Below are 25,128 nucleotides of genomic sequence, written 5' to 3' on the forward strand. Positions count from 1 at the left end.
TGCTTTGCAAGGGACTGCATTAGGAGAGTAAATTTGGAGATTAAAGTGTTATTTTATATGTTTTTCAGTAAAGGGAAAGATGTTGTTGTTAGTTTATGTAAATGTTTAATGTTCAGTTATGTTGGACATTTAGAGTTTCTGTCATTTTGTGGTTACCATTAGGCAGAAGAGTGGTGCCTGTGTTTAGGCTGTGGGCACTCATATACACACATTTATTGGATGGAATTCCTGTCCTCAATTAATTTAAGTTTGTCCTGTTATTATGAGTTATTTTTGCATTTTGTTTCTAACAATATGCTTGTTAATTAATAGTTTTCCACTTACTCTTGTAGAGAAAATAGTTTGTCGATATAAATCGATAAATGTGTTCACCTAACATAATAAACTTTCATAAATTTAACATGACATTATTAAGTAAACTGCACATATAATATTATGTAATAGTGACAAATTCAAATGGTTTGTATTTACTCAAATAAATGTTGTCAGCTTTACTTGAATTTCTTTTGTCAAAATTTTTATTTGTAAAAATGACTCAATATAGTTGCGTGGAACCACTTGACTAGGCTTGCTACGATAGTCGGCGTTGCCGGTGTTACCGGTGTCCAGACTCAACACCGGTTACATCACTTGCCCACCGTGGCACCGCCCACCGCCTTTTTGATTTTTTTTATAGTAATAAAATAATTTAGTTCAGTTAGAGAACAGACAATACAAATAAAAACTGAACGTATCTGCTTAATAAAAGCAGGATCCGACCGTGAGTCTCGGCAGCGGCAAGAGTCATTCATCAGATTTAAGAGTGAGGAGCTGACTGAGATGATTGCGGAAGATTTGGTTTCAAAGCGAAACGTAAAAGCGCCTATTTAAGGGAGTTTGGCATTTGTTTTGTTGTTGTGTTTTTCATTAAAAATAATAGGCTAATGAACCCACAATTCAAGCAACCCGCAGCCGAATTGCCGCTAATTCAAAACCGAAAGTAAAATGTGCACGGCCGCACAGAGCGCGCATTGTTTACTTTCGCCTGGCTCCGCAGTGCGAGCCTCCGCGCTACGCTGACTGAGTCTGCGCGCATTTATTTTTGCATGTTACTTTCGGTTAGATAGAATTAGTGATTTAAAAGCCTCCGCCGGTGATACCGGTATTACCGGTGTTGTCACGTATCAATTAACCGGTGGGAAAATTTCCTCACCGTCACATCCCTACACTTGACCTTGCTTTTTTGAGTAAATTCAACAAGTAAATTTTTTGAGTGTACCACAGTGTATGATTTTTAAACGAATACATATTGACGTTGGCATTACATAACCAGCTCCATAGGGCTTTTCTGGTGTGGTAAACTTGCTTGGTAGGTCACCTTTATAGCATTGCACTTGCAAAAGGGTGGTCAGACTTCCTTTCTTTCAATTTAGCCCATGTATTATGTTGAAGTTCCTTATAACGGTAACGGCCAACTGGCAAGTAACTGTTAAATGTGCACACGGCACATTTGGTCTCGGTTGTCTGTGATTTGATAACAAGACTCTTTTGAAAGCCTTTTACTGTACTCTTTCTGTCTTGCTTTACTGCCAGACAATCTGGCTTTTGTTTGTGACATTTAGACACCATTCTATAGGAGGTATCTTTTGCTCAAGATGGCGGCCGGTCTGGTTTACTCGAGGACGGGGTCAGGTAATTCTCACTGATTCTATCCCATGTCATTACTAAAATCCTTTGCCATGTTCTGGACTTTCGATCTCTCTTACCTTTTCTTTAGCCTCCATTCCTGTTTCCACCTCCTTTTTTCCCCTCACTGTATGCAGGACCCAAGAGAGTTCAGTTTAAGTTGGTCAGACTAGGCTGGTAGGTCTCTAGGTTGAGGTTAATGAAGAGGGGAAGTGAAAAAGGTACACAGAGTCCCTGCTGGGTTATCATGGCCCTACCTGCCCCAGTAAGGAGCTTTCCACCTTCTGTTGGGGTTAACGGCTAGGGCAAGAGGGGGAGTCTTGAATACTGACTCTATTGCAAAAAAACACACACGGGTGTAAATCCAGTTCCAAAAACATGTACCAAGTTCTTAGAAAATTCATGCTGGTTTAGTAGGGGTTTTGGACAACTTCAAAAAAATTTTTTTGTAGGTCAGGTTTTTTTGATGCTTTGGTTTTATGTTGTGGAGTGAAGCAAATTCACTTTGCATGCACTTAAAAGGATGAGGCCTCGGGCTGGAGTTGATACAAAAAAAAATAAGCCGTAGTTTGTTTCACTGTGTATCAAGCTCTGAGAATCCTCTGGAAATGAAATTCAGATTTCGTTTTTCGACACACGCTGTAAGCGGTAGACCAATCACAACAGATTCGGCCATCTGACCAGTTAGAGCAAATAGAGTATACTCTTTGTGAAATTAGGTGTTTGTGCAATGTATATTATGAGAAAATCAAAGTGTTTTGTTTCTTTTTCTTGGATGCATGCTAACCTGTAGGATAAAATTGTGTTACACTTTAAAATAGTGTAAAAGGGGCACTTTTAAAATTAAAATTTTAATTAATATGGTCATCATAGAAGAGGTCTCTAGAAGTCTTTGTATATGTATCTTTTTATGCCATGTCACTGACCCACAGGCAATGTGTGTGAAGTCCAACATGGTCAACATTTAGGACTTGCTCCGCCCCCCCCGGTGAGTTCAGAGGGCTCAAGCTAGTTATTGACTCAGGGGACCTGTAAAGCAACACTTTTGCACTCTTATGGCCCTCATAACTTTGCTCATATGTTAGCTTTTCTTTGCTCCCTCACCCTATTTTTTCCGTCACACATCTCACTGAAGTGGCTTTAACCTCATGCTTAAAAACAAAGACCGTTTTGTGACTGTGTTCCTTACAGACCCTCACTGTTTTTTCTTGTACACTCACTGGTGTCGATTCTACTCTGGACAAAGGCTCCTCACTGGTGTGTGATGGCACACAGGCCGCCACTCTGTGTTACTGGGACAGCAAACAGCTTGGGCGATGTGGGCAGAGCCTGGTATCACGGTGTCTTTACTTGACCATAAAGTACACAGTGTACACACATGACTAAAGCCAGATCTGTGTATACACACACACACACACACACACACACACACACACACACACACACACACACACACACACACACACACACACACACACACACACACACACACACACACACACACACACACACACACACACACACACACACACACACACACACACACACACACACACGGGTGTGTCAGTGTCATCAACATGCTTTGAGCCCTTATCTCTGTTTTTGTGCCATTCACACTTTCTCTCCATACTGTTCTGGATGAACGATCAGTCTTGGAGTTACAGTAATGTATTAGAAGTATGATTGGTTACTGTATGGTAATTGAAATTGCGGAATGGCCAAATGCAAGTAAAAATCAGTGTTGAAACGGTGTTACTCGCCAGTTGCCCGGTAACATTTGAATGAATTTTGACAATGCATGGTTTTGAGAATGTGAAATGGCTTAGTGCGATCATCAGGTCGCAACAGTTTTGATGTAATTATATGAAGATACAGTCTGACGAGCTGCATTTTTTAGAATAAAGCACAGCAGTTTCACAGTAAATGCTTCTCTGCAAGCGTTGTTTGTTTCGCTTCTAATTTGCATTTGGGAACGCAACATGCTCCAGCCATCTTCCCACACTCGTAATGAGAATCATTTATAAATCTGTTGTCAACAAAAAGAAGCATTAAGGTTTAAAAGCATTAAAGCATTAAATGTTAAATGAATGTTAGTATTGTAATTTTTCTGTGGTTCTATAAAACAAATAAAATTAAAACTTTTGTCTAAATAAGACATTTGTCTTAAGCTGATCACATGCACGTCTTTCGGAAATCTCAAAATGAGTAACCGTTTTTTGACATTATAATGATCTAATGCCGACATTCACTTGTAGCATTTAAAATGACTTTTTTTGTTCTTTGTGTAATTTCTCCTTTAGACAACATAATATAAAACTGTAATATTGGCCATTTGACTGTTATCAGCCATAACGTTAGAATACTTAACAGCTTATCGTAATTGGCCGGAATATTAATATTTGTACATCCATAAATACTTATTTACTTACTTTATACATGAGTAATATTGTAGTGTGTTACTTTTAAAATGAATGCTCCCCAACTCGTGCTTTAGGAAGGATATGTGCTTTTATACTGTGCCAACTTATTGGGGACATTAATCGTGTTGCAAATCGGCCATTTGTGGAACTGAGCCTTTATATCATTAAAAGTGTGACAGCTTTGCAGAACACAGCGTTTCTTTCTATAGGCTGAGAGAGACATTCATCATTAACATTCTAATCACGAATGTTAATGAGGTGAGGACAGAGCTGTTTTTTTCCCTCCCACGATACTTGGTTTTGGTATCACAGCTGGGAGAGGGTGTGCTTCTCTTATTTCACCCTCTTTCCCTGTCACTCACGCTCTGGGTGTCTTTCGCACATTCTCACTGAGTGCTGCTTTACTGCATGTGACTGAGTTGTCACATGGAGCAGCAAAGAGCAGGCACGTAGACAAGTATAGTGTGATGCACTGTCACACTCACATAGACGTACACACTTTTACAGATAAATTTATGGAGGTGCAAGGAGCCTGTCAGTACAGCCAGGATGTATTGTCAGTGTGTTTAAAAAAAGCTCTTGGTAGGCCGCACTTTAGCCAGTTGGGTGTCGTGACTTGCTGTGGGTTTCTGATGGGTTTATGGGTTTGGTCTGGAGTGGACTGTACGCTTTGAAAGGAATATGGTGTGACGGGAAGACATTTGTGCTTTTTCTCTCAATCCTTATTTGTTATCTTCTCATTCTGCTCACTTTGTTGTGTTTCTGTCTGCATATAGAATGAAATGTATAGGCGATAACTTGGACGTGGAAGCAAGGATAGTAACACATTTTTTTGTGTGAAAAAGAGAGCATCGTACATGCCACAAAGGATGCTCTCAGCAGTTTAGCTCCAATATAGATTTTTGCCACATCACTGAACGCATCCCAAGAATTAAATAAAGAAGCATCTAAATTGTCCGACTGTATGGATTAATGGTCTTCATTCAGACTGTGAGAGCGGGAGGTGTGATCTGTCTAAATGCCAGTCCAGTGTCTTTAAGGAATATTTCACTCTGAAATTAAAATGAAAATTCTTGTCATTATTTACACATCAATTTAGAACACAATGGAGAATCTTCAAGCATCTGTTTTCCACCAGCAGTTCATTGTAACCATGGACTTTCAAACCCCAAAGAAAAAGTAGAGTAGTCCATATGACTTGTGCGCTATATTCCGAGTTTTCTGAAGCCATTTGATAGCGTTATGTGATAAAATGACAGAAAATTAAATAGGGATGCATTGATATTTAAAATCTGTCCGATACCAAGAAGGCGATCATTATTTTCATGTTATGGTCTGTTTTGTCAAAAAAAAAAAAAAGAATGCTACCAGTGGTGCATCAAATCATTATAATGTGTAGTATGAATAATGGATATTCATTTAGAGATTTGCTAAAGATGACATTTTCTGGGCTGAAACTAAATTCTGGATGCACTTGGCCCAAAATTTCTTATTTTTTATTTTAAATGAGCTTTTTTTGTATAATTGTATTAATATTAGACTTTTTCATTAAAATTCAATCATTTTAACGTTACTGAATAAAAAAAGTACAAGACAATAAAATAAAAGAATCACTTTTATTGAAAGTTACACTAAAGTTGGACAGAAAATATATTAATATTATTCTTTATTCAGTTCAATGCAACAACCAATAATCCGAATGTAATAAGGACTAAATAATGTATAGTCCTATGAAACTATTATTATCAAAGCATGTGAGCGGATCAGTGAACGAGAGGGTAGTGTCAATTTACCAGCGTGTCTCAGCATGGCTATACGCACCTTGTTGCAGTATGCAGTAGGGCAAACAAGTATACTACTACATAGAAATTTCTTTACTTTTCCGTGGCGATGAGCATGAGCGTTACATAGACTATTGGGCGGCGCGTCACGTGGCGCAGTTGATAATGGCTAGAGCGAGCTAGAGCCATTTTCCAGTGCATCCCTGCATTTTACTATATATTACAATAGAAATATTTCTATTTGAAATATAATTGTAATTATTTTTCACAATATTAGTGTTTTTACAGTATTTTTTGTGATCAAATAAATGTTGTACTGTTTAAGTGTGCCATGAGAGTGAGTGAATAATAAGTTTTATTTGAATTTTTGGTGAACTATCCCTTTAAACTTGGTTTTGGCTATCACACTCCAACGCTGGAATGCAAGCCGTGGGATCTGAATGCCAGTCAACACTAAACAGTGTCGCCATGACTGAACCTACACACTTGCATTCACAGAAACAAGTATCCTATAGTGTTGTGCGCATATGTGTCTTTCTTTTCCATGGAACAGTCAATTGATACTCCGTCAGTCCAAGGGGAGTTTTGTTGGATCAACTAGTGCATGTGTGCAAAAGAGTGTTCGTTTGTTTTCGTGACCCCTAAGGATTGTATATAAAATCAATGTTTACAGTGTCAATAACACTGTGGCTACTGCTACTTATCAACTTAAAATCCTGTATGAAGGTGAACCATTGTTTAATAAAAAAAAAAAAAAAAGTTATCTCCAATGAGGCAGAATCGTGTCAGTAACGTCAGGCCCCCAAAAATCTGGAATTGGCTTCAATCACTGTTGTAGATATATACTAGGTTTTTCTTCTACCTTTTTTGCGCTCACTCTGCTGGGGCCTTTTATCGTCTCCCTCTATAGAGTTCAGTTTGTCTGTCCCACCTCACCTTCCTTCCTTTGTCTATCATCTTTCCCTTCTCTTCATTATGTCTGTATTGGTTAGCGGATTTTCATATAGTTGAAAATAGATCCAGTTCATATAGTGATGGTCACTTGACACTGATTGCCCTTGTTAGTTGGTATGGATGTGTGAATGAGCATGGATTTTTATTGGGTGCTGTGATGCTTCCCAGAGGCGAGTCATGAAAGCGTACCATCTAATAGGGTGGCCTAGTGAAGCAGAGTTAATGCACTCAGGGTGACAGCGATGGATGTGAGTGTTTTTTCCTTTTCTTTCGACAAAAGGCAGGCTGGAATGGCTATCAAGCAGATGATACAGGGACAGGGACATCTACTGAGGAAATTGCCGGTGTTGTCACATTCTCTGATGTGAATTAGGTTGTTTGCAGCAGTGTTCGTCCTCGTCACAGTGGTGGGAAGATGATTAGGCTTGACGCAATGGCTTGAGTGAGGGGTGCGAGGAAGTCTGGTAGCTTGAGGGACTGCAGGCGTCCCAATGGACATAGGTTAAAATGTTTGGACAGGGAGGACAGACTTAAAGCGTCCCCTGGTAGTGACTAGCCTCATCACAAATTAGCATGACAATCAGAGTAGATACTGCAGCTGTCATACTCATCAAAACTTTCTGTCTCTGTGTTCTTTTCTTTTGACCAACTGAGGGTGTTTTTTTAACCCTGCTGCGCACCGTGGTACCGAACCCAAGACTACCTGAAAGAGGTGGTCTGAGTTCGGTTGCACTCAAGCTGTGCCGCGATTCGTGTGAATGTTTTAGCTGATAATGATGTATTTAGTTAAAGAAAACACATGTTGGGGATGATGGTGTCAGGGCTCGACATGAAGTCTTTTCATGTGCTTGTTCTTCGGACAAGTAAATCGGTCATTCACTTGTCCGAGTAAAACATTTGCTTGTCCGGAATTATACATTTTTTTGTGTTTTAAATATAATTTATTCTGGAGCAATATTCTCATCAGTGTTCAATCAGCTTTGACATATTTAAATCTGCATATTTGTGATATTTTTACCTTTTATAAAGGGTATTTTTCCCTTATCTTTTTAAATATAGGATTTGCTTTAGCTTTAATTTTATATTCTAAAATTTGATAAGTAAATTAAATTAGAATAAGACACTATAGGGCTGTTACCAATCAAATTAAATGATTTACACTGAATAAAGAGTAAAAATACAACTGCATTTAATAACGTTATGATTTTTGTATATTTTTTAAATATACATATAAGAAATGCTGGAAAGAATGTTTAAACATGAAACTAAACTGCCAGTAGGTTGCGGCAGGTGAGTCATTGAGTCGATTTGTTGAAACGGCTGATTCATTCAAGAATTAGGCGATCGTTCACGAATAGGTCATTGAATCTTTGATTCAACCAATTCATTCAAAACGCTGAATTATTCAGTAACACACTGTTGCTGTGAGATCCGTTATGGTTCTGCTGTGATCTTTGTTTGGAACTATTTTCGCCGCTGAAATAGCGCAAAAACAGTCAATATTGCATCTAAAATGTGACTTTATGTTAATTAATTGTTTATGGAACTGTCATATGAAATCAGTGTCACTTTTCAATTGTGATGGTATTCAGGAAAACCGCACTCTTGGTCGAACTGTATCTTATGTTAAAAAAAATAAAAACTCCAATAAAAACATTTTTACGGCAGTATGTTAAATGAGTATCTCTGTTTGAGCGGTGCTCAATTGTTTAAATGTCTCCTCGAGAGGCTGTGCAAGCGTCAACAGCACAACCTTGTTACCGTCAGTTCATTATACATTATATATCATTATCCACTATCGATCGCCACTTAAGCTAAATGAATGCAGAATCATTCTTGCATTTTGGTGATTCCCTAGTTATGTTTTGTTATTGGCGTTTTAACCAGGCTACTTGAAATTCTCTTTCACTTGCCCCTTCAAAAAAATCCACTTCTCCCAGACAAGCAGACAATGTCGAGCCCTGATAGTGTTGAGGATTTACCTTGGATATGAATGAGAGAGCGCCTGCAGTGTATTCGTGCATAGTGAGTGCAATCAGGGTCTCGTGTTAAGTCTTGTGGACTTAACGGACAGACGCACGCATGAAGCGGCCATTGTAAGTCCACAAGGCCGAAAGTGCACATGAAGTGTGCCATTTGGGACAGGGCCTAAGTGCTACATTTTGCAGGAAAGTGGCCCTCCCTGAACTAAGACAATAAAGATCTGATCCAAAATCTCTGGAGACCACATCATACTGTAGTTGTGTTCCCAAAGCCAAGGTTGTCCCAAAAGTTTGGTACTTTAATTCTGCTGCCTTCAAATATACCTGTTTGCATAAAATTGTGAGATAGCATTGTATCTACATCTAACGAGAGCTATTTATGCTATCTGGGTTGTTTTCTTAAAATATTGACGGGATTTAATGAATTGACCTTACTCTAAACTAAATCATCTGTTGATTTTGAATGTATTTATCGGGCCGCCACCGTTACAGCATCCTTCCCTAGAAAGGCAATTCCAGAATGCACTGTGATGAGCTCTGTGTAAGTAGCGCAAAGTGCTATTTGAGTTGAGTCTGAAAAACGTTCTAAATTGGACACTTATGAGGCCCTGTTTCAGTTACGATGCTAGTGTAGAGGGCAGATGCTCTTATAGTCACTAGGCAGCGAGGCAGCTCACCAAGTTTTGGAACTGGCCCAATGTCCCTGTTACAAATGTTGATCTGCCTTATTTCCTAGAAATTCCTGCGGCGTTCCAAAGTATTCCAAACTGACATGAAGCCATGTGCATGGGCAACAACTCCATATGCCACAAAAACATGTAGTTGATTTAAGTGGAGCTTAAAGTTAGCATATTGTTATGAAAAACTGTCAGTTTACCAATCACCTATGTTCATGAGCTTTGCTTAGTGACCGAAAGAACAAGATTGTGAGTAGAAGTGGCTGAAATTAGTTTTTTCTCCACAGAGTGTTTTGGCTAACCCTGAGAGGCAGGTTGCAGTGCTCAGGCATCTGGAAGGGACTCAGTCACTGACAGTTCTCTGTGTTGAAAGGAGAAAGTTGAGGTGGTTGGAACATCTTTGGGTGGAGGTGTATCGGCATGTCCAACAGGGAAGAGCCTCTGAGGTAGACCGAGGGCTTGTTGGATCTCTCTGCCCTTGTGGGAATGCCTTGAGATCCCCCAGGAGGAGCTGAAAGAATTTGCCTAGGAAAGGGACGTGTGGGCCACCCTACTTAGCCAGATGCCACCATTAGCCGGTCCCTGATAAGCGGCAAGAAAATGGATGGATGTTAAATGCTTACTCGAATTTCTTTCACTTCATCCACAATCTTAGTTCATTTTTTCATTGAGGTTGTTACAATGCATTCTGGAATTTCGTTCTCTACAAAAGATACATGTGATGCTGACTTAGAATTTGACTAAATGATGCTGCTTTCTAAGATGCATTTCTTTGAGATTGCTACCCTTTTGATCTTTGTTTGCTACCTATGTAGGCAGCTCATTGCATTTTTGGAGCAGATCAAATCCTAGTTTAGATCTTTCTTTTAATCTGGGTCTCCATGATATTTTTGACCACAGCTTGGATTTAAGCACGCTTTGTCTCTCCTCTACTCACAAAGGTGTATTTAAAGCAGACATTGTAACTGGATTAATTAGCAGCTTTGTCTGTTTCTTGTACATTCATTTGGAAAAGCTAAACAAGGATTTACTATTCCAAACAGCCAGTCAGTTTTCCTGTCAATAACTCTTTAATAATGACCTTGCTGAAGGGCTGGGGGAAGGGTACTTTCAACCAGTGGATGAGATTTTATTTATGCTCTTCACTGCTTTGTGTATTTTAAATGTTTTTTTTTCTAGCTGTATTTACATACAAGTAGTTTTATCTTGTGCCAGCACAGCAGAGGCTCTCGAAACTGGTCCAACCACACAAACATCAAAATTCTCTCTTCCTCTCCATCTCTTTCATTCTCTCTTCTCTCCGTCATGAGCACAATCGCCACATTTACACACAAACGGCCTGTCCGTCTCAGTCTCTCTCCCATCCCCCGTGCAAGAGAACTGTAAGCCAAATTGCTGCTCGCTGGACGACCGGCCATAAATTAGACTTTTGACAAGCCTGGCTGCATTGTCTTCCCCCCCGTCCAGCCCCTAACCCTGAGCTAACCTACTCACGGCCTAGAGCTGCCCAGCTGTGGCTTGCTACTCAACGTGGCCTTGTCTCTTCTATCACACAAACATGCACACTATCTCTGTCTGTTATGCCATCTCGCTCATACTCTGCCTATTCGCTTGCCTTCTCTTTGATTGCTGCTCATTATGCATTTGTTCCTCGGCTGAATCAGCTCTTTGACTTGGGCCTGAGCCATGCCCTTGTAATGACACCATGACCAAATTTCTATACGCAGAAACATGAAATTGCAAATGCAAGCCACACAAAGGGACTTTATAATAAATAAACTTGAGTTTCTATAGGATAAATAGCTCATAATTAATTTGTATTGCATTTATGTCTGGATGTCAAATGCACTATAATTTGGTCAACATTTTTGTTGATTTGGTCGAATGCATTGTATCTAATAGACATGCAGTGAAGAATACACACACACACGCACTCACGCACACATATACGTATATATTCAATAATTAAATTGTTTGATTTGCTATTATTTCTTTTTTAATAATTTAAATTGTTAATATTTATATTAATATTTAACATTTTTGCTGGGGTATTAAAATATATATAGTTTAATTTAATTGGTTTATATAGTATTATATTTTATTTAAATTGTTAATATTAATAACTGTTTTGCTGGGGTATTAATGTAGCATTATTTTAACTTTAATTTGAACTTTTGTCACTTTTTAATTTGAACTTTATTTAACTAACTTGTTGAGGTAACACTTTACAATAAGGTTTCATTAGTTATGATTAGTTAATGTATTAACTAACATGAACAAACCATGAGCAATACATTTGTTACAGTATTTATTTATCTTTGTTAACCTTAGTTAATAAAAATATAGCTGTTCATTGTTTGTTCATGTTAGTTCTCAGTGCATTAACTAAAAAAATACAACTTTTGATTTTAATAACGTATTAGTAAATGTTGATATTAACATTAACAAATATTAATAAATGCTTTCATTATGTTCATTATTAGTTCATGTTAACTAATGTAGTTAGCGAATGTTAACTAATGAAACCTTATTGTAAAGTGTTACCCTTGTTGAAATATTGTATAATTTAATTTGTCTATATTGTCCTTTGTTAATATTTATATTTGAATTATTTAATTTGTTAATATTCATATTTAACTTTATTTAAAACGTATTTAAATACTGCACCATTTGTTAGTATAAAATATTTTTGGATTTTAACTATATTAATATATTTTACTTTATTATTATTATTAATTGTAATGATTGACTACTGACATGTTGGTATCATAGCAATCCGAGTGTGTGTATATATATATATATATCTCTACATATGCACATTGCTTTCTAGAGATGTCACATTGGTTCCTGCATGTGTGACTGTTTGTGTGGTGGATTACGAAGGTGTTATTTGCATGTTTATGATGTGTGTGTATATTTGTTCTTTAGACTGAGGCAGCATGGAGGGCTTTGTGGTGGCTGGTGTCAGGGTGGAAGGTCATTATGATGTGGAATGTACCATAGGCGGAGGAGGGGTTGGCGGATGGGAATGTCACAGGGCAAAATACAGCAAGGGAGATCGCCCCATACGTGTCCTTCCCTTTCCCCTGGTACTGCCCTGCCCTCAGACCACTGTAAACCCTCCAGATAACAACCTCTTATACTAGCAGCATTAATCATTAACTGTCGTCAGTGTAATGCTATGAACGCATACGCAGTGTGATATATTCTATTCGAAATGACCTCATAAAAGTACAGCTCCATTTTCTGCCAACATGCTCAGGCCCTTCTTTCGCTCCCATCATGCACTCTTTCGCATCCATCCTCCAGACCAAACAAACCACAGATATTTAAAAGAGCCGTCTACAGGATGTGTGCCGTGTGCTGGTGTCCCTGAGGAGCGTCCGTGTTTGCGTTTGAATGATCTGAAGAGCTTAAGGCCCCTGGCTGTGGGAGTTTGGGATCAACCCAAAGAGGAAAGAGCAAGGTCCTGAACCAGAACAAGAGAAGCTTGTTGCTCTCTATCTCTTGCTTTTGCTTTTTCACTCTTTATCTTACACCTCTCACTGGAGGTAGCACATTCGTTATGTTCCCGTTGGATCGGGTTCTGACGCGTCTCCCGCAGAGAAGCCGCCCACACAGTTTAGATCAAAACTCTGGGATGATCCTCAAAGCGCATTATTAATCAAACAATACTTGTGCAAGACCTGCATCAGCTTATTAGAGAACAGGCGAACACTGCTTTTTTTGGTGTCTTATTTTGTATGTGATTTAGTTTCCTATGATGAAATGAACTTGTAGAAAGTTTCAAACAGTCACTTGTAGGACATGAACAAGCTTTCAAATTGCCCCCCCTCCCATCTCAGGGTTTGTTTTTTTTCTACTCAGTCACTTTTGACATGACTTCGTTCTCATAGCTCACTGACAGATGATTGTACACTTATGTTCTAAAGGTTAAACTCATGGTTGAACTCTTGTTCCCACAGACTTGTGGTTCATGAGAGAGGAGACTCCGATGGTCTTCTGTTTGTAGTCCAAAAACGGCTTTTATTGTAACCAAGCCCTCATTGTGGAATGTGCCTATTTATGATGGGTGAAAGAGTGCCTTGGCAGAAGACGATTAACACCTCCTTCATCATTGCAACTTTGGCCCCACCCACTGGCGTGTTAGTGAGATGACGAGGAGAGGAGCAATACAGGATCACTGGACTAAAAATAACATTAATTTCCAAAGGATCGTAATGCAAGTAGTGTAGTGCACCGCAGGAAACATTATGAAACAATAAAACAATGCAGTTCTTGACCCCTTTAATCAAATCGATTTATGGACTAGCGTTTGTGGTGTTTTCAGCCTCTGCCGTCTCAATATAAAAGGACACTTCACATGAACTTTATCTCCAGAGCTCCTCTGAGAGTAACTTAATGAGCATTTCACAATTTCATTTGATAAAACTATTGTCAGATACACACAGAACCTCAAAAGTCTTCATTTTTATAAGGATCATCATACAATATCAAACAATTTTTCAGCAATGCATGAATCGGTGGGCGGGGCTAAAGAGGCAATGATGTAGAAGTAGGCGTCAATCTTTAACAGAGGCGGTCTTTCGTCACACTATGATATACTGAGACAAAATGTATCGTTTTGGCAGCTTGGTTTCAACAAAAGCAGTTTTTGGACTAACAAGAAATTTTGAGTTCTGGAAATTACAGGATGTTTTTATAGTACAATGACCAAAAGATGCAGGAAAATTTGATTTCTCAATTCATCATGACCACTTTAAGCTTTCTGGGAAAGAGATTCAGATTTAGCTAACCAAAACCTGCCTCTGATTAGATATAAATAATTACACAAATAATTACACCATGTGTGCTTTCATGTTTTTTTTTTTCTTTATATGTGGCGTATGTGTGATAAAGTTTATAGGGGCGTGTGCGCAAGGCTTGTTACACGTGGAGGTGTGGCGGCATGTAATCACAAGCGCGAATCAAAATAAAAAAAGCAGCTAAATCACTTGGAGAGGGATAGACAGACTGTGTTTTATATAGAGCATTTTACTACAACTCACTGCAAATGCAGGTTTCATTCAAGCATAAGCCTCTGATTGGCTGCCTGTTGGGAATGTTTGCTGCTTGGGAATGTTTGCTGCTTGTCTCAGTGTGTGTTTATGTGAAAGCTGCTGAGTGTGGTAGAGGATCTGCAGCCAGGATTTAGAAAGTGTTTGATGTTGCTGTGCACATTCCTTATGAAGCTCAGCACATTCGTTTTGTATGTGAGGTTAGTATGGTTCATATCATCAACTGCAGAGAACATCAGATATATAGTGTAGGCCTATTCATTTATAGTTGTGCTGCTTTTGATTTATGTGTGTGATTAAATTTTAAAACTGCAAATCCATACCATCCCATTGCTTTATGTGTTGATGATATTTATAGCTGATTATTGTCTCCAAAATGAAAGACTTTTGGATTCTTGTACGTTCTAAAGAAAGCGTGTGCAGGCACAAAGCAAGGCAGGACATGTAGAGATTAACAGGCCCAAAATAGAACAGCCTGCCTATGTAATTAAACACAGTATTATGGGAAACCTTTAAACATGCACACTTGCAGTAGTAAATTATGAAAGTTCACAAATTATAGTTTCCAATGGAATTTTTTTTTTTACAAAAATTTGGAAATTATATATATACACTAACCTAAAGGATTATTAGGAACACCATACTAAAACTGTGTTTGACCCCCTTTCGCCTTCAGAACTGCCTTAATTCTACGTGGCATTGATTCAACAAGGTGCTGAAAGCATTCTTTAGAAATGTTGGCCCATATTGATAGGATGGCATCTTGCAGTTGATTGAGATTTGAGGGATGCACATCCAGGGCACGAAGCTCCCGTTCCACCACATCCCAAAGATGCTCTATTGGGTTGAGATCTGGTGACTGTGGGGGCCATTTTAGTACAGTGAACTCATTGTCATGTTCAAGAAACCAATTTGAAATGATTCGAGCTTTGTGACATGGTGCATTATCCTGCTGGAAGTAGCCATCAGAGGATGGGTACATGGTGGTCATAAAGGGATGGACATGGTCAGAAACAATGCTTAGGAAGGCCGTGGCATTTAAACAATGCCCAATTGGCACTAAGGGGCCTAAAGTGTGCCAAGAAAACATCCCCCACACCATTACACCACCACCACCAGCCTGCACAGTGGTAACAAGGCATGATGGATCCATGTTCTCATTCTGTTTGTGGCAAATTCTGACTCTACCATCTGAATGTCTCAACAGAAATCGAGACTCATCAGACCAGGCAACATTTTTCAAATCTTCAACTGTCCAATTTTGGTGAGCCCGTGCAAATTGTAGCCTCTTTTTCCTATTTGTAGTGGAGATGAGTGGTACCCGGTGGGGTCTTCTGCTGTTGTAGCCCATCCGTCTCAAGGTTGTGCGTGTTGTGGCTTCACAAATGCTTTGCTGCATACCTCGGTTGTAACGAGTGGTTATTTCAGTCAAAGTTGCTCTTCTATCAGCTCGAATCAGTCGGCCCATTCTCCTCTGACCTCTAGCATCAACAAGGTATTTTCGCCCACAGGACTGCCGCATACTGGATGTTTTTCCCTTTTCACACCATTCTTTATAAACCCTAGAAATGGTTGTGCGTGAAAATCCCAGTAACTGAGCAGATTGTGAAATACTCAGACCGGCCCGTCTGGCACCAACAACCATGCCACCCTCAAAATTGCTTTAAATCACCTTTCTTTCCCATGCTGACATTCAGTTTGGAGTTCAGGAGATTGTCTTGACCAGGACCACACCCCTAAATGCATTGAAGCAGCTGCCATGTGATTGGTTGATTAGATAATTGCATTATTGAGAAATTGAACAGGTGTTCCTAATAATCCGTTAGGTGAGTGTATATTAGGGATGCCACAATTCTCAATATAATATTGAACCGTTCGGTACGGCCTTCACGGTTCAATAAGCCTGTGAATTGCGGTTTTTCGGTTTTGCATTTAATTAAGTATTTTTCTACAAATTCTATCATTTGCCTCCATCCCAATATACTGAACAACGCGACATACATTCACATCACACGTTAGTGGTAGAGTTATACTCACGGAACACTATAGTAATTCACAATCACGAAAGTTCATTATTTGCATGCGTTTTAAAGCTTTGCCGGCGTGTGCGGTTTTAACATGCGCTTCTCCGAGCGCGCGCACTAAACGCCCTGTCAAACACGTGATTACTGGACTAAGTCGTCTTACCACGCTAATACTGTCAAATACACACAAGGTTTACATAAACACAGTCGGTTATGTCTAAAGTAAAAGTAAAATCGGCGCGTGTCAGGTCTTACATTAACAGCAGGCAGCCTAATGAACACGCCGTCCTTAAAGGGACAGTTCACCTCTAAAATTGTCATTATTTACTCACTCTAATATTGTTCCAAACCTGTGTTCATTTCTCATTTTTGAGTGAACTATCCATTTAATGTTAACACAACAACAAAAGACAGAGAAAATCACTCACTGCTCTTGACTGAATAACTTTAATACAGTAGCTTTAATAAGAATCAGTGTATATTTTATAGTGAAGTCTATGTAGTGTTTTATTTTTACATTTATTCATTCAATTTCATACTTAAATACTGCTGTACAGCTCTGAGCTGCCAGTGTAAATCTTTATATATATATATTTTATATTATACAATACACTAGCAATGTGTACAAGTTTTTGTTTAAGTAAAGTTTTAAGTTTAAGTAAGGTTTTTCAATTCTTTTAAGTAAAATAAAGAAAGAGTATTGCATTTAAAAAAGTCTTTTTTCTCCTTAACCTCTTGCTGTTCCTGTCGCTTAAGAATAGAATAACAAAAAACTGATGTGACAAGCCATCAGAACCGAACCGAACCGAAAACCGTGGTTAAAAACCAAGGTATGTATTGAACCGTGGACTAACTGTATTGTTGCATCCCTAGTGTATATAGACATAAATGTATTGAAAGTTTACAAATTATATTTTATATACAAATTTGAAAATGTATATATCGTTTTATATTTTGTTTTGTTTTGTGCAAACTAGGGATGCACCGATACCACTTTTTTTCAGACCAAGTACAAGTACTTACATTTGGGTACTTGCTGCTGATGCCAAGTATCGATATGAGTACTTACTAATACCATTACAGTTCTTCTAACAAAGTTTTATGTTCATCAGATGTTTTTCACCTTCTCACTTTAACAAAGTAAATATACAACTTGATGCTGTTGCGGACATTTTAACATTAAACTTGCTGTTTTCCTAAACAAACATGCACTGCTGCCCATTTCATAAATGTAACCTGTAACACCTTTAGTGGATTTCAGTACCACACAACATAGTAGCAGAACAACTGAAATTATATGTTATCGTATGTTATCTTATGTTAGTACAGTACTAAAGACTAAACCTTTTAGGAAAAGTGATTTCTGTTTCCATCTACAATGTGTGACACTGAGCTAGGGATGGGCGAGACTAGCCGACTAAACGTTAGCACTTCTGCTAGTCGACTTGGAAAATACCACCCATTTACTTTTTTTTTCACATTTAATGTTTTGCTTTATATTATTTACAAAGGCTATGTTTAAATTACCATCGTGTTAATGTTAAGTCTTGAAATTATTATATTATTTTTAAAAGTGTATATCTGCAGCAAAACAAAATAATTATTTTACCTCAGGTTTTGTTTGCGTTTGGTTTTCTCTGCAGCAAAAATTAAGTCATCACGGCAGTGCAGGTTGAGAGCGTGAGACCCGTTTTCGCTTGGAGGTGTGCACGCCGAATTTTGTAACTTTATGCGTGGCTCCACATCCAAAGATGCATTGCCATAAAGTGGTATCAGGTGCGGTTGTATCGGGGTAGTTTGCACAGTACATGAGCACAGTATCGGACCGACACCCGAGTACTGGTATCGGTATCGGTGCATCCCTAGTGCAAACAAATAACTTTCCGAGCCATTTTTGCAATTACTCTTAGTTTATTTTTAAACACCTTCTAGTTTTTTTTAGCAGTTCACTTAAATAGTTCAATAGCATGACATGAATTTTGACGATTTCAAATATTCCATGTAAAATGTAGTCTCTCAATTAACTCTTTTGCCATTGGTGGAATTTTCCATAATTTATGACATAACCCTTCCCCGCCATTGACGGAATTTTCCAGCTATCCATGTTTCCACTGTTATATAGGGGGAGCTATTACGCATCTTCTGAAAGATTACAACATTTCTGGATCAAAACACAGACGAAAAACAAGCAGAAGCTATCTATCTATCTATCTATCTATCCATATTTCTAATCCATCTATCTGTCTATCTATGCAAAATTGAATGTGAACTGTCCACATAAACTAAAAAAAAACTTAACAAACATGAAGGCACAGTGGACTGTCTCAGATCTCGTACCTGGACATGGCAGGATAGGATGAATTTGGATGTCAGATAAATATACCCCCTACCCCCTGATGGAGACAGCATGAGGATTTATTTCAGCGATCAGAGAGCTAATACTGTTGGCTTTCAACTTAGTGGCTTAGATCTGTTATCTATATCTAGTGAGCATCCATGCCAGAGCTGTAATTAAAACAAGGTCTCTATTGGCAATTTGAGACAAAGCTTTTTAAAGAAAGAGCCCCTGCATTTTCCCTCCTGTTCTCCCCAGAGGAAGCTAAACTTTCTCTGAATCTGGCATCTAGACTACACTGCTGAATAGACAAAGTACCACACTTCTGTCATAATTTCATACATTCAATGGATCATTCTGCTGTAGCCGCTACAATGTGTTTTCATTCATACATTCTGTGTCCAGTTTGCTGTTGCATTAGTGGTTCTGTTCAATGAAAAAATCTTTCATGCACAAAGGCATCCATTTATGTGATTGCCAAAACAGACAAAAAAGAAGAAAAGAACCAAAAAAAAAGTGTTTACATTGAATAAAAACCAGCTTTGCTTTAAGAGCTGGTATAATCAACAGTTTAAGTGTTTTTTTGTTCTCCTTCACAAAGGTGAACAAATGCAGTGAAACGGGAAGTGATTTGATTATAATAGCTGGATTTGATTATTGAGCCGTTGATGAGAAGTTGAATGTTTATTGGAAAGGTGCCACATGCACTGATACTCTAAAAACTATTGGTTCTCAACATTTTTTAAATGTTGTCTGAGATAATATTCAAAGGTTCTCAAATCTAAGTTAATATGTACCTCTGGTACTTCTGTTGTCATAAAAATTTATTTTCAGTGTTTTATTTTTATTTAATTACAGATATATTAATATAACTACATTTAAATAATTGTAAGACTTATTTGGACTTTTCTGGAAGTTTGCTGTGGCCCCATGGTTGAAAACCACTGCTCTAAACCATAAGCAATGCTCTGGTTGATTGGCCATGGTGGCATACACTTAAAAAATGGAAATGTACACTGTTTTAATAATTATTACATTTAATAGTTTGTATATTTATTACTTACTGATTGAAATATTATAATTAATCCTTATTATCAGTATCAGTCTCTGTATATTATCAGTCTTTGTGTACCTAAAGTATACTTGCAATAGTTCCACTATAGCGCAATCAAATATACTTGAGCATCTTTAGTTGGACCTCAGCACTATTTCTGGATAACTAAAGTGCATTAAGTACAAAATTAGTTGTTCCATTTTAGCAGACTGGTATATATTTTTAGTATACCAATTTAGTATACGAATGGCCAGATTTACTAACAGCTTGCGCCAACTCAAACCCTTTTTGTTTGTGTGATTTGCTAAGGTTTGCGCTCGTGAATTCACGGGTGTTTGCGCCATTATTTACTACCCAAAAAAGCATGTCTTAAACCAGAACCTAATTTGCGCTGCTCCTGGTAGATTGCGTTGGTCATTATGGAAAGATCTGGCTGCGTCTGTGTTGTTTAATTTGCACGTTGTCAGCAGATCACTCGCAGAACTGTCCACTCCCATCAACGCTTTTTGGAATTGCGCTCTCACGCCCTAAAAGTCGTGAGAAAAAAAGTACAATTGCAGGGTATTTATAAGTACTTAATATTATGTACATATTTTAATTACATAAATATGTAAATGTTTTTGTAGCATAAAATAAATGTATTTCAAATAGATTTTAGTACATTTAGTATATAGTATATTTTTCAGTAGCCTACTTCTGCTGTCTGCAAAGCTGCTATTAAAGTATGTTTTTAGTAGAGAATTACAGTATTAAAGTATTACTGTATTGGTTGTATAGGTTTGAGTATGTTCAGTCATGCTGCACTTGCTCTTCAAGTGTGGGAGTTTGGAGTAACTCCTTTGAGCAAACAGATAGTCTGATCTCTGACCTGAGCTAATCAGGCACAAATTTGGCATGTCAAAAGCCTGTCTTCAAGTCCTGCGCCTCCACTGCTATTTACATACTCCTCAAGCTGAGATTTTCCATTTTTGTCTTTAGTCCGTGTGACATCCGAGTTCATCCATCCTCTTTTAAATTGAAACATTATGACATCATCACCCAAAAACGGTCTTGTTGAAATCAGATTACATAACAAGATTAACCCCAGAGGTTTAGACCTGCCGCCTAGCGTTGATACTCCACAAAAAAGGCAATGTGTAGGAGGAATGTGTAGAAATATGTGTTTGAGAGCTTCAGGTTGTTACCATTGCCTTATAATTTTGTGATGACAATGATCTGCTGATTTGACATATTTCAGGAATGTACATGTTAATACTTGTTGCAGCCACTGGAATTCAACGAGATGACAGTAGAATGAGATGTACCGACCCGTTTTTTGTTTTTTTTGTTTTAGAAATGGGTGCAGCGGATGCTTAACAAACAGTTATCTGTGTTTTTCCTTTAAACAGCCTATTCCCTGCAGGAATATAGGGTATAGGGATGAGGGAGATTAGCTTTCCATCAAGACTAAGTAGTGGGGAAGAAGAAGAGGTGCCTAGGGTGGTTGCTTTTCTTTGTTAGCCTTTCTGCTGCATGGCTTTGCCTGTTTGTTTTCCATATACTGCATTTGAACCCCTTCTGAACAAACTTCTTTTTGTTTTTTCTCGCAGGACGACGGCCTACAGTTCCCGATATCCCAGGCCTGGGGAAATTATTAACCAGAAACAAAGCACAACAGGACACTGGTACGTTCTGTGGGCTTCTCTCTTGTACAGTAGCTGAATATGCCGTATGTGACACGCTCCATCAAAAAGAGCCATAAGTTTCTACGGGTCACTTTTGACTGTTTTGTTGTTTCAGATAAAACTAAATTAATTTAATTTACCTTCATATCCGTTACTTAGCTAAAACTCATACGAACATTATATTGTCCACATATATATTTTGTATGTGTATTATTATGTCTGAATTTTTAATGGACACTACCTTTCAAATGTTTGGGTTCAGTAAGATTTCTTTGAAGGAAATGAATACCTTTATTCAGCAAGTATTTAACTGATCATGAAGTGACAGTAAAGACATTTATAATGTTGAGGAAATCAAATAAATCTTGATCTTTTTAACTTTCAATTAATCCAAATTAATCAATAAATCTACAAAATATTCATCATTAAGCAGCGCAACCATTTCAATTTTGATAATAATAAGAAATGTTTCTTTGCTCACCAAATCCACTCTTTAGAATGATTTCTGAAGGATCAGGGAGTAATGGCTGCTGAAAATCTATCTTTGCCATCACAAGAAACATAAATCACACATTAATCTCGAAATGTGCTTCTGGTTCAGAATGACTCAAAATGTTTCATGTAGACCACGTGTCCCTGAGTAACATATATATCCGCTTCTGTGAGACTTCCTTGGCTCAACTTAGCTACCAAATAGGGTCAATGCGATTGGCTTCGGGAAAAATGTACTCTTGTGAATTTTTTTATTTTTATGGGAGAGGTTGCCTGGTGTTCAAAAGCATTGGTATAAATGGCATCTAGTCCAGCAATTCTTAAGAAGGAAATAGGAGACACACATTCTCGGGATTCCAGCCTACTGTATGTCTGGCTGAAAAATGTGCCCCTTCCCAGCGACAAGAGTTTATAATACCTCCAAATGGAATTCAACACCCTTTGAGTCTAGACTTGCAAACTGCTTTGTATTCATGTAGTGTATGTGATGTGCGTTTTTCTTGCAGGTTATCCCAGTATGACAGATGTCCTATGCTGGGGTCTCATGCTGAAAAACAATTACGGTATCATTTGGATTAGGAGGTGTATTCTACACCTGTTTGTAGCTAGATTGTCCTCTACTGTAGCTTAGCTGTGTTACAAATTTAAGCAGTGCTCTCTCTCTCTCTCTCTCTCTCTCTCTCTCTCTCTCTCTCTCTCTCTCTCTCTCTCTCTCTCTCTCTCTCTCTCTCTCTCTCTCTCTCTCTCTCTCTCTCTCTCTCTCTCTCTCTCTCTCTCTCTCTCTCTCTCTCTCTCTCTCTCTCTCATCTCTCTCTCTCTCTCTCTCTCTCTCTCTCTCTCTCTCTCTCTCTCTCTCTCTCTACTGTCCCACAGGCAGCTGCTGTAGATGAAGCATAATTGCAGTGTAATCCTGGCCCTAGTCTAAGGGCTTTAGGAAAAAAAATAGCAGACTACATAATACCAACTGTTTGCTGTTGCACAGATGTTGGAGAGAGCACCTGAAAAAAAAAAAAAAACATTTGTCCACAAAATTGTTCAGCAGCACATTTTCAACATTGATAAGCATTGTTTCTACAAATGCACCAAATCAGCATATTAGAAGGATCATGAGACACTGAAGCCTGGAGTAATGGCTGCCATCACAACCAGCTTTGCCATCACAGGAATAAATTACATTTTAAAATACAAGAGTTATAAAACTAATCAATTAAAACATATTAAATTTAACAACTAATCAGCTTTTACAACAGAAATGAATCAACTTTCTTCAAAAACGAAATTAATTTCCTATCATCACTGTAAAGCTGCTTTAAAGTAATCTGTATAAATAAAAAAGCGTTATATAAATCACTTGACTTTACTTAATAGAGTATATATATATATATAATACTTAATTTTTTATTCAAATAAATGCAGCCTTGGTGAAAATAAGAGTGTCTATCAAAAACAATAAACGAAAAATCTTACTGACCTCAAATTTTTGAATGGTGGTGTATAGGTCCTATGCATTTATTTGTGTGTATGAATGTCATGGGCATGTAAATCGGTACTCTGTTTGATTTTACGGCCTACTAACAAACCAGTCTACACTTATTGGTTTGTTGACTGCTCGCATACACTGGTTCATGCTACATGCCCCAGTTTTTAGGGTGAAACCAAACATCCAAGTGAACTGTTTTGGTTAATGTGAAAAATCACTGTAGAAAACAAGGAACACATTTAGAAAGGCAGAGTAGCATACAGATGCAAAGTTAATGGGTAGCCGTGAAGTTTCCAGAACTTTCCCTGCATAAAACACTAGCTTTGGCCAGAATGCTTTATGTTGTTGGTTTATGCTGTTTTGTTGTTAATAGTCTGGTGTAGGTGAGCTAACCCTCACCCTATCCCAAAAGTGGTGACACTGGTTGATCAGGGAACTTGCTGGTTAAACTAGTTAGAAAAGTCTGCTTGGGACATCAGTATCCAAAACATGACATATGCTTCTATACAGCTATGGTGGTGTTCTCTTTCTTTTTTTTTTTTCTTTGAGATTCTGAAATTGGTGTTGCAGAAAAGAAACCAGAGCCAAATGTGATATGCATTTTCTTTAGCGGACTCTCAATGAGTTAGAGGCCCTGTACCTATAGGGCTTCACGCTTTGGGGTTAAAGGGGTGTTGGGGGAGCTAGAGTTTACAGTATATTTTTCAGTTACAGTCTAACATTCTTAACACCTCATAAATTACACCTGCTGCGACGCCACCGAGGCCCGATGAACTTCAAGCACGCTGAGGGGAAGTGAAGTAAGCAGTGAGATCTGTGCGGGATATTGCTTTTCCGTGACTCCCCCTCTCTTTCCTTGAGCTGCCTCCTTTCAAAATGAGAGTGGTCTAAAGATTGGATAAAGATCTCACAAATTGCCTAGTTTGGACACCGTGAAAACAAAGTGGAGCGTCAGTAAATCCACAGTCCCTCTCTGAGATGACCAGAGGCCACAGAGTTCTGAGATGACTTGACTTAAAGGGATAGTTCACCCAAAAATGAAAATTCTGTCATCATTTATTCACCCTCGAGTTTTCCAAACCTGTATAAATGTCTTTGTTATGCTGAACACAAAGGAAGACAATTTGAAGAATGTTGGTAACCAAGCAGATCTCGGCAGCCATTGATTACCAAAGTATTTTTTTTTTCTACAATGGTAGTCAATGGGGCCCGAGACATTTATACAGATTTGGACCAACTTGAGGATGAGTAAATTATGACAGAATTTTCATTTTTGGGTTAACTATCCCTTTAAGGCTGTGTTTCCACAAAAAGCTTTTTTTCCTTGCGTATTTATGCAATTGTTTTAAATGGGAGCGTCATGTTTAAAAAAAACAAAAAAAAACGCCAGCAGCGTGGCCATTGCGCTGAGCATCTATTTCATGCTGAACGATCTGCACAGTATAAAGAATATTCAACTTTGGGTAAAACGCAGCGCTCATCACAGTCACTTTTTACCCAGCCGTCCAATCACAGTGCAGGTGGAGCGGGACAAATACCACAC

The 25,128-nt window shown here is 38.3% G+C and overlaps 1 protein-coding gene across 1 annotated transcript in view; it reads left to right on the forward strand.

Annotated features, from left to right (window-relative positions):
- thrab (thyroid hormone receptor alpha b) overlaps positions 1 to 25,128 on the forward strand; it is a 206,526-nt gene that overhangs the window by 69,461 nt on the left and 111,937 nt on the right. The window contains exon 2 of the mRNA XM_079845752.1: positions 21,539 to 21,613. The gene's annotated coding sequence lies outside the window, so the exon portion shown is untranslated. The remainder of the gene's footprint in view (positions 1 to 21,538; positions 21,614 to 25,128) is intronic.

This window comes from Gobio gobio (genome assembly GCF_949357685.1).
Source record: "Gobio gobio genome assembly, chromosome: 20".
Classification (NCBI taxonomy): Eukaryota; Metazoa; Chordata; class Actinopteri; order Cypriniformes; family Gobionidae; genus Gobio; species Gobio gobio.